The sequence below is a fragment of the Gossypium hirsutum genome, chromosome A12 (assembly GCF_007990345.1).
Source record: "Gossypium hirsutum isolate 1008001.06 chromosome A12, Gossypium_hirsutum_v2.1, whole genome shotgun sequence".
NCBI lineage: Eukaryota > Viridiplantae > Streptophyta > Magnoliopsida > Malvales > Malvaceae > Gossypium > Gossypium hirsutum.
The window spans coordinates 94,563,372-94,574,194 of NC_053435.1; the positions used below are offsets into that span (position 1 = coordinate 94,563,372).

General features: G+C 35.4%; 1 non-coding gene across 1 annotated transcript; it reads right to left on the bottom strand.

Annotated features, from left to right (window-relative positions):
- Window positions 1-1,692: 1,692 nt before the first annotated feature.
- Window positions 1,693-1,798, bottom strand: LOC121212048 (small nucleolar RNA R71). Its single transcript, XR_005907259.1, has one exon. It is a non-coding gene; the product is annotated as a small nucleolar RNA R71 (small nucleolar RNA).
- Between the last annotated feature and the right edge of the window lie 9,025 nt (window positions 1,799-10,823).

Genomic DNA, 10,823 nt, shown 5'->3' on the forward strand with positions numbered 1-10,823 from the left:
CTCTCAATTGAGCTGATTTTTCTCAATTAACACTTTATTCTATCACCTTAAACTAGCTTACAGCCTTTAGGAATCAAAATTTCAGCAATAGACTTTAATTCCAAACATTTTCACAATTAGGTCCTAAAAATCAATTTCTATTGAAATTACCTAATAAAATCATCTCATAAACAAATTAAAGCTTTAATTTCATTCTATTTCATCATAAAATTACAGCACTAAACCATGGCGACTTTCAATTTCATCCATGAAATCAAAAACTAATGAATTTAATAGTAGGACCTAGTTGTAAAAGTCTTAGAAACACAAAAATTACAAGAAAAAGGTAAGGATTAACTCACTTGGTGCAAAAATTATGGAGTACCAGCTTATAGAACCCTCCTATGGCATTTTTAGCTGCTGGAATTGAAGAGAAATGAAGAGAAATCTAGATATTTCCTATTTAGTCCTAGCTTTATTTAGTTAATTTTGCAATATTCCAATTTTGCCCTTAATTTATCAATTTTCTTGTTGATTTCATGCTCTTACCGTCTAGCCCAAATAAATTTTGGGTCTAATTTCCTTTTAAATCCTCTCTCATTAGACACTTAAGCTATTTAATCATCCCATCCACTTTTACACCTTTTACAATTTAGTCCTTTTCATTTAATTAACTATCCAAACATTAAAATTTCCTAACGAAATTTTAATACCACATTACTAACATTTCATAAATATTTATAAAATTATTTTTGACTCGGTTTTACGAGATAGAGGTCCCAATACCTTATTTTACCCAATTTCTTCAATAATTTCTTTTTCTAACTAACCACTAAATCGGTAAAATTTTTCTATTAATATTTTCATACGATTTTCCTATCATATCAATTTTCATGCAAAAATATTAAAATAAATTTCTTTTTAAATCAGATATGTGGTTACGAAACCACTGTTCCGATAACCTTGAATTTAGGCCATTACATAATTAGTTAAGTGACTCATCAAGTTTTTGGCGCCGTTGTCGGGGACTAAGATATTAGGAACACTAGATTTTTATTAATTTAGCTATTTTTATTTTTATTGCATTTTTTTAGTTTAATTTTGTTTTCTAATTTTTCTTTTGTTTGCTTCTGGCATGTTCCTTTAATATATGACTAGAAGAAACCCGTCAGGACCTTTAGTATTCGATAGTGAGATTGAAAGCACAACTCAGAGAAACCGTAGAGAAGTAAGATAGAATCGACATAATATAATGGAAGAGCAAGAGGACATCATTAATATTACTAAGGAGATGGTTGAAAATCAGAATAATCAGTTACCTCCTGTGGTTGCCGCAAATCATGCTTCTCGTACTATGTGCAATTATGCCAAGCTCAATTTAACTGGGGTTGAATCAAGTATTGTGAGACCTGCTATTGCTGCGAATAACTTCGAACTAAAGTCGAACACCATCCAGATGACCCAACAATTTGTTCAGTTTGATGGTTTACAAGATGAAGATCCAAATACTCATTTGGCTAACTTTTTGGAATTCTGCGACACTTTCAAGATAAATGGCATTTTTGGCGACGCCATTCGCTTACAGTTTTTCCCTTCTCATTGAGGCATAAGACTAAACAGTGGTTGAACTCCCTACCACGAGGTTCTATCACTACATGGGAGCAAATGATCGAAAAGTTCTTATTAAATTATTTCCCGCAGACTAAGATAGCTATGTTGAGGAATGGTATCTCTTCCTTCATGCAAATGAATTTAGAGACTTTATATGATGCAGGGAGAGGTATAAGGACTTATTGAGAAGGTGCCCTCACCATGGGTTACCTTTATGGCTACAAGTTCAAACTTTCTACAACGGTTTGAACCGCTCGACTAGGCAATTGATCGATGTAGTTGCCGGTGGGACTCTGAAGAATAAAATGTCTGAAGCGGCTTATGAGTTCATAGAGGAAATGTCACTGAATAATTATTAGTGGCAAGTTATGGGAATGAAGCCGATGAAAGCAGCCAGTGTTTTTAATGTAGATGCGGTAACCATGTTATCGAATCAGGTAGAACTTTTGAATAAAAATATTGATGGTTTATATGGTTCTACGCAGGTACATCTGGTGGTGCAATGTGATACAAATAGAGGAGGGATAAACAATCCAGAATGTCTATCCTACAACCCTAGCACAGAAAACGAACAAGTTAACTATATGGTTAATAATTCTAGACCTCAGAATAATCCCTATAGTAACACTTATAATGCAGGTTGGAGGAACCATCCCAATTTCTCGTAGGGTGGTAAAGGAAATCAGAGACCACAACCCCTTCCTGGATTTCAACCACCTTATCAACAAGAGAAGAAGCCAAACCTTGAGAAGATGCTAATGAAGTTTTTTTCGGTGTTAGAAACTCGTTTCCAAAACACCAAAACCACACTTAAAAATCAACAAGCGTCGATTCAAGGACTCGAGAACCAGATAAGTCAGCTTGCTAAGCTGATTTCAGAGAGACCATAAGGTAGCTTGCCTAGCAACACCGAAACTAACCTAAGAAAGCAGCTTCATGCAATTACGGTTCGAGATGAAGAAGGGTTAGTTGAATCGGAACCAGAACTAAGGTAAGAAAGTGTGGTAAGTCAAGGTAAGATTGAGGTGAGCCACTGTGAACAAAAACTGGTAGGTAAGGAGTATAAACCTCGTGTGCTATATCTAAACACGGTAAAGAAAGACCACACAAACGAACAATTTGGTAAATTTCTTAAACTTTTGAAAAAGTTGCATATTAACTTACCGTTTATTGAAGTTTTGTCGCAGATGTCCAATTCAGTTAAATTTCTAAAGGAGCTTTTGGCAAACAAACGAAAGTTAGATGATTCGTCGCATGTGGAGCTAAATGCTGGTTGCTCAGCTATTTTGCAGAATAAACTACCAAACAAATTAAAATCTAAGGAGTTTTACTATTTTTATTTAATTGGTAGTTTAAATGTTAATAATGCTTTGGCTGATTTAGAGGCAAGTATTAATGTCACGCCCTATAAAATGTTTAAGCAACTAGGTCTTGAGAAACCCAAACAAACTAGGATAAGTATTTAGTTGGAAGATAGAACCATTAGATTTCCTAAGGGTATTATTGAAGACGTTCTTTTTAAAATTGACAAATTTATATTCCTAGTCGATTTTGTTGTCTTAGACATAGATGGAGATAGTGATGTACCTTTAATTCTAGGTCGGCCCTTTTTAACAACTGCTAAAACTATCATTGATGTTGGTATAGGTGAATTGATACTTCATGTAGGTGATATCACAATCACTCTCCAAGCTCGTGATTCTACTAAGATATCTAGTAATCGAGATGATTATATGAGTTCTGTTAATAAAAGTAACCTTGTGGCTCAACCTTCTTTGTAGGAAATCCCTCGGAAAAATGTGATAGAGCCACGTTCCAGCTTATACGACAAAAACAGAACAACTCATGAAGAACGAATGTTGCAAATCGATAAACTAGACGAATGGCGGACTCATGTCAAGGAGAACCTAAGAATACAGGATGCAGAACCGAAGCGACGCCATGACGGGCATAAGGATGAAACAAACCAATTTAAGGTTGGGGACCAGGTACTGTTGTTAGATAAAATGAACCATCAAATTGCCACTGCAGAGCTTAATGCAAACGGAGAAACTCCTTTTACAGTATTGAATGTCTTCCCAATGGTACAGTAGAGGTAACTCATTCTAAATTTGACATTTTTAATGTAAATATTACTCGACTCAAACTTTATTTGAATAAAAGAATTGACAGCGAGAAAGAGGAGTCTCGACTCCACAAATCACCGTGACTGTGCGAATACGAGGTAAGTCGAGCTTAGGCTTTAAATAAGCGCTTCTCGAGAGACAGCCCGAGTGCTAATACTGCCAATTTTTTTAATTTTATACCATAATATTTTTTTAAATTAATTAAGAAAAAATATGTTTTTGACCCACACGACCTGGACACACGAGCGTGTCTTTGGCCGTGTGGATAAAAAGGGGTCCGACAGTGAATTACGCGGCCTGGCAACATGGCCATGTGACCCACACGGCCTAGACACACGGGGGTGTTCTTGGCCATGTGGATCTTGGGACTTAATTTTTCCAAAAAATCGATAGAGACACAGCCTAAAATAGTCACACGGCGGTGTGGGCTACACGGCTTGGACACATGGGAATGTCTAAGGCCGTGTGAAACTTAGAGCTAAAATTTTCAATTTTAAAACAAGTCAGAGAGTTACATGGGCAAAGCACACGACCGTGTGCGAGACACGACTGCGCCAAACAGGCTAGTATGAAGTTACATGGGCTTGGAAGAAGCGAAGGGGATTGCACACGACCATGTGCACAACACGGCCTAGACACACGGGCGTGGCCAGGGCCGTGTAAAAACTGGGCGTGCAGTGTTAAAACGCACACGGGCTGAACAAAGGCCACATAATAGCCTAATTTTTAGTGCTGTTTGAAATATTGATTCGAGATCACTAAATCTGATAAGTGAGTTCAAAGATTTAATAAAATAATATATATGAGACAAGTATGACATTAGAAGAATTTTTGAATTAGTGAATTTTATGAACTAAAAGAATTTATTGGGTAAATGGATCAAAAACGAGGTATCGAGACCTCGAATTCATAAACCAAACCATAAATTTTTTTATAAATATTTATGGAGTGTTATGGAGTTAGTATTAAAGTTTCGTTAGGAAATTTTAACGTTTTGATAGTTAATTAATAAAAAAGAACTAAATTGTAAAAGATGTAAAGTTCATTTAAATGATTAAATTGTTCAAATAATAAATAGGAAGGATTTAAAGAGTAATTTGGCCTAAAGTTAAATGGGCTGGATAGAAGAGACAAGAAAATTAGAAAAGGAACAATGTGAACAAGGGGCAAAATTAGAAATTTTGTAAATTAAGCTTAAAAATTGAAATTCCATGAGAAATCTAGACATTTTCTCCTTCAAAACTTCAAAAAAATGCAATAGGAGAACCTTGAAGCTAGTTTTTCATATTTTTTCACCATTTGAGTTCAATTCTTGCTTTTTCTTTGAAATTTTTATGTTTTTGTGACTTTTATAATTAGGTCCAACTAATGAATTCATTTGTTTTTGATTCCATGAGTGATTTTTAAAGTTACTATGAATGAGTGCTGGAATTTTATGATGAATTATCATGAATTTGAAGCTTTAATTTCATTATATGATGATTTTATTAGGTGATTTTAATAGAAAATGATTTTTAAGACCTAATTGTGAAAAAGTTGTGAATTAGGTTTGGGTGTTGAAATTCTGTGTATCAAAGGCTGTATAGTAGCTTAAAATAATTAGATAAAGTGTTAATTGTGAAAAATTAGCTCAATTGATGGATAAATTAAGTAGGGACTAAATTATAAAAACTGTAAAGTTTAGGGGAAGTGTGTAATTTCAAAAATTGATGGGTATAAATTGTGAAGTGAAATGAGACTGAAATATGTGTGCTAATGAATGAATAATTTTATATTATAGATCATGAAATTAAAGATAAACGAGGAAAAGAAAAAGTAGCAGAATAGTACCTGAATTTCTACAGTTTTTTGCAAATTAGCCAGGTAAGTTCATATTGTTGAATTTTATGATCTATTGTATAAATTAGAGATTATATAATGTATTATTTCATATCTCTGTTATGGAATTATGATTACTATGATAAAATGAAAATCGAAGCCAAAGTTTAAATTGAGTAGAACGCTAGATTGAGTACAATCGTTCAGTGATAAGTGTAGTGACAATTGATGAATTGAAGGATAAAATCTTGTTATAGCTGGGCTATGGCATTTCAGTGAAAAATCTATAACTGAACTATTGCACAGTAAACGTAAGACCATGGTTGGATCATGGTAGTAAGTGTACATGTATAAGACCATAATTGGGTTATGACATCATGAGTGCAAGACCATAGCAAGGCCATGACAATAATTGTGAAATATCATAGTGGGATTGTGATATCAAATAAACGATGTACTCAAATCCGTAAGACGTTCTCTAATTTGGCAAGGTTTGGTAAGTGTTACATGAAATAATATGATAGGACTTTAATAGACATTGAAATTGAGCTCAATTAGTGAATTCATCATTTGCCATTGTGAGTGACAGGAAATGTTAGTGAAATGTTAGATAAATGATTTATTAAAGTATGATAGGTAAGATTTTTTTTTAAGCCCATGAACTTACTAAGCTTCTATAAGCTTACTTGTGTATGTATTATTCTTTGTAAATTAATGTGAGATTGGAGGATCGTATCAACACATTGGGACACACAATCTAGATTTTCTCTAGTAGATTTTGACAAAGTACCTTACGGTTTATATGGCATGTATAGGATTGGAAAAGAGTTATATTTGAGATATGGGTGTGAAAGTCGTATATATATATTTAGTAGTAGTTTTTAGTATTCGATAGATAGAATTAATATAGTATGTTTATGCAATTTGAGTAATGTTGTTATAAATTATGCTTAAAATATGTTTAAAACATAAATTATTAACTTGAATTGGTTGATTGGTTTGGATATTTTGGTGTGTACAAGTGTTATATGCAGGTACATTTTGAAAAGGGTGAGAAAAGTGGCATTGGAATGACCTACTTTCGTCCACATGGGTAGACACACGGGAGTGTGACATAAGGCCTAGTACATAGGCATGTGGTTTGGCCGTGTGTCCTTTGCATCTTAAATTTGAGAAGTAGAATGCTTAGGATTGAGCACACGGGTAGAGACACGGGCGTGTGTCTCCGCTGTGTGTGCCACAGGACCTAGAACACGGGTGTGTGTCTTGGCCGTGTGAAAACTGCACCTTAATGTTTTACAAATTAGTGAGTTACACAGGTTGGGGATATGACCATGTGACCTGTGTCACTTGGCTGTGTGAGCCACACGGCCTACTCACACGGGCGTGTGACCCCTGTATATGAGAAAAATTTTAGAATTTTGCGGATAATTCTCTGAGTCTCTAATTTAGTCACGACTTGATTCTATTGTGTACTTTGGGCCTCGAGGGTCTATTTAAGAGACATTAGAATTAATTTCAGAAAATGAATAGTAATTGTCATAAATTATGTTTAAATGTTTTGTAAACTCCAGTAATGCTCTGTAACTCTATTTCGGCAACGGATACGGGTTAGGGGTATTATAGGCCACACGGGCCTAACACGACCGTTTCACCTCTTTGAAAGCAAACCCTAATTTTCTTTTTTACTTTTGTCTTATTCTTCAACTAATCATTCCCTTCGCCACCGCTCTTAATTCTGGCCATTTCTCCGACCACCGTCTTGCCCCACCGGTCAAACCCCAACCTCCTTCTCCCTTCCCTTTTTTCCCTCCCTCAGACCGCTACCCCACTCTTCCCCTCTCTCTTGCGCTCGCAACCTAGCCTCCACGCCACATCTCCCTCCACCTCCCATCAAGCCGTGTGTGCACCACCCCCGACCGCCCCTTCTCCCAACCCCAACTAGCCATCCAAGCTTCTCCCTTCTTTTTCTTTTCCCTTCTCCTCTCAACCCCCACTCTCGCACGAGCAGCCCCTTACCTTTCCTTGCTTCTCCTTCCTATTTTCCACCCCTGCGCACGACCCATACCATTTGGCCGACCCTTTCGCCACCACTGCCGGTTGACCTTCCAACCACCATCTATCACCGTCGGTTTTCTCCCTTTTACTCTTCCCTTTTCCTTATTTGATTATTTATTATTTATTTATTATTATTATATTATATTATGTTATTTATTTATTGTCTATTTTATTATTCTTCGTTATTTGAATTGTCTTTTCTGACTATATTTATTACCTACTATTCTTTTACTCTTTCATTCCCCTTTTATTATTCATGCTACTATTTTAGTTTATGTTTATCATCACTATTGTGATTCATCCTTCTTTTATTATTTTGACTGTCTAGCTAGTATTTCAATCTCTCTTGGAATTTGTTCTTAGTATTAGGATTATTTATTTAATTATTTATTCATGTTTTCAGAATATCATGATTTGTTTTTTTAAGTTATGAATTTCTTATTTGATTCCTTAATGTTGTCACCACTAGATTCATACTTAGTTTCACTCTATGGTTTTGGAATGCTTGAGTTTTCGTCCATACTAGTTTAGGAGTTTATTAAGACTACTTGGATTTTGCCTTATCAGATTTTATTTGCATATTTGGTGATTATTTATTTATTAATGCAAATCTTTTACCTTTTCAGGCAAACCATGACAAACACTCGTGGCAAGTCCAAGACCGCAGTCCTCGCTTCGAAGAAGCGGAAGACTCATGGTGGGACCTCTTCCTCAAGCGTTTCTGTCGAGGCTCGTCACCCTTATCTCTGATTTTCGGCTAGCCCCCAGGAGGATTATATCAGTTCTTTCGCGTATGACCACTCGGCTTAGGTCGCTATATTGATTGGGCTGCGTTTGAGCAAGTCCGCTTTGCTTACGATGTTTACGCCTTCATTACCACCGCTCCGTTGGGCAGATTTTTCTACATCATTGAGCCCACCTACATGGAGCTTACCTTAGAGTTCTACACGACATTTCTGGTACAGCAGGTCATGATGACTCATGACGAGCCAGACACTATTACTTTTCGACTGAGTGGTTTGGTACGTCATATAAGCGTTCCTGAGTTTGGTGCTACTATAGGACTCTACACAGATGAGTTTATGAGTGCGAGGACTTTATCGGCACATCCATCACTTGCCATCATGTTGTTGGACCGATCTTACAGTGAGCCAGACCCTTTATAATGTGAGTCACTCAAAGACGACTTCTCTCTCTCCAGCTCTACGGTATCTTCACGCACTCTTAGCTCACACTTTAATAGGTAGGAGAGAGAACACCAGAGTCGTTAGCACTTACGATGCTTACTTTCTATGGAGCATGGCCATTGGCCATATCATTGACTTGGTTTACTTCATCACTTTAGTCTTTACCATAGGAGGGTCCCATCTATTTAGGCCCTCATATGACTCGCCTCGCTTGACACTTTGGCCTCCTAGACACACCAGAGCAATCCTCCACACTTACATTTGTCGGCCAGATGTCCCCGCAGGGAATCTCAAGCGTGATACACATGAGGATAATCAAGCGGCGTCATGGGGTGAATCTCCTTCAGTATTGATTGTTTCATTTTGACACTCAGAATGAACTTGAGGACTTCACTGATGATGTTCCTCCCTATAACGAGGATCCACCATAGCCTCCATCTTCGAGTCACCGCTCTACTCCTTCTACTACCACTTTAGCGGACCTCCTCGAGTAGTTTGCTCAATTCTAGCAATATTTCGTTCGAAGGTTTGACAATCTTGAGGCGACATTGCAACAGATATGTCAGCGTCTCCATATATCTTCTTCTGCACTGACGACTCACGACACCGATATGTCTGATGATGAGGACCATTGAGTCTATTTATTTTATTTTTAGTTTTATTTCTATTTTTATGTTTATTGTTATTTTCTTAGACTTCTTTTGTTTTTATATTTTGAACTATATTTTTAATTCTTATGGTTGTTTCTAATCGAGTAACCCTTTAATCTTCTTCACCATTTGTGTTTATTTTTTTATTAGTTGCTCAGAATCATGCACTACATTTAGATTTATCTCCAATTTTGCTACTGTTCTGGGGATTTCATCCAATATTCAGGGCAGTTTCAATTCTCTCCCTCTCTTATGATATTATGTTTCTACTGTGATTATTTCTGTTTGTAAATTGAGGACAATGTACATCTTAAGTGTGGGGACGTTATTTATATGATTATTAGAAAATCCCTGAATTATATCTTGCGTTCAAGTGATTTTCTCATATTACTATTAGAATGAATTCTTATCGATTTGTGATTATCATTGATACATTTTAGATTAAATTTGTAGATATTTGTGCATTGATTGTTTAAACTTTAAGACATGAGAGAACCAAGCATGATAAGTCTATTTTTAGAATTAAAATTTTTTAGATTGTTTCCCTGAATTAAGGTATTACTTTGAAGTTTGAAATTTGCAAGATTGATATCAAAAAACCATAATTTTTTTGTGAGATTTTGAGCTTTTAGAGCATACATTTTTCTTGCTCATTTTATTATTGATTATGAGTGTGCCAATATTGATTGGTTATTCTAGAACTTGTTTTGATTATGCATGTTGAGACCACACCTTTGGTTTGATATACTGATGTGATAAAGGCACTTAGGTTTTAACCTACTTATCCCATAAAAAACCTACCTTCATAATTAACCCTTAGTGAACCCCTTTTGAGCCTAACACACCGTTTCTTGATTTACATATTAATGATAACCCATAACTCATTTTTGTTCATTGAGAACTTTTGCTGTTTTATAAACCCTATTTTTATCGAGATTTGATTTGGTTAATTGCTTGATTATGCCTTTTGATGAAGTTGCTGAATTATTTCTTCTTATTTACATATAAAAAAATCATAAAAAAGGAAAAAAAAGGAAAAAGTATAGATATATAGTTTTTTAGTTCTTTGTTATTTGAGCTTGAACAGTTAAATTAATATTTTGAGACAAAGCTCGTGTTATTCTTGAATAGTTTCGATTTATGTAATTATTTGTAAATCAACATTTGTTATTTTTTCTAGTTTGGTAATTTATCAATTCGATCTATTCTAACCTTCTTTTTCAGCCTTTCTCTACATCATTAACTAAGCCCCATTACAACCTTTTAAAACCCTTTTGATTTATGTGTCATCTCATTTTATAGTGGTGGAGATTTGATTTTCATGCAAGCATATGGTAATAACTTTTCAAATTTGTCTTTTGATTGCTTAATTTTTGAACCTTAAACACTTTGAG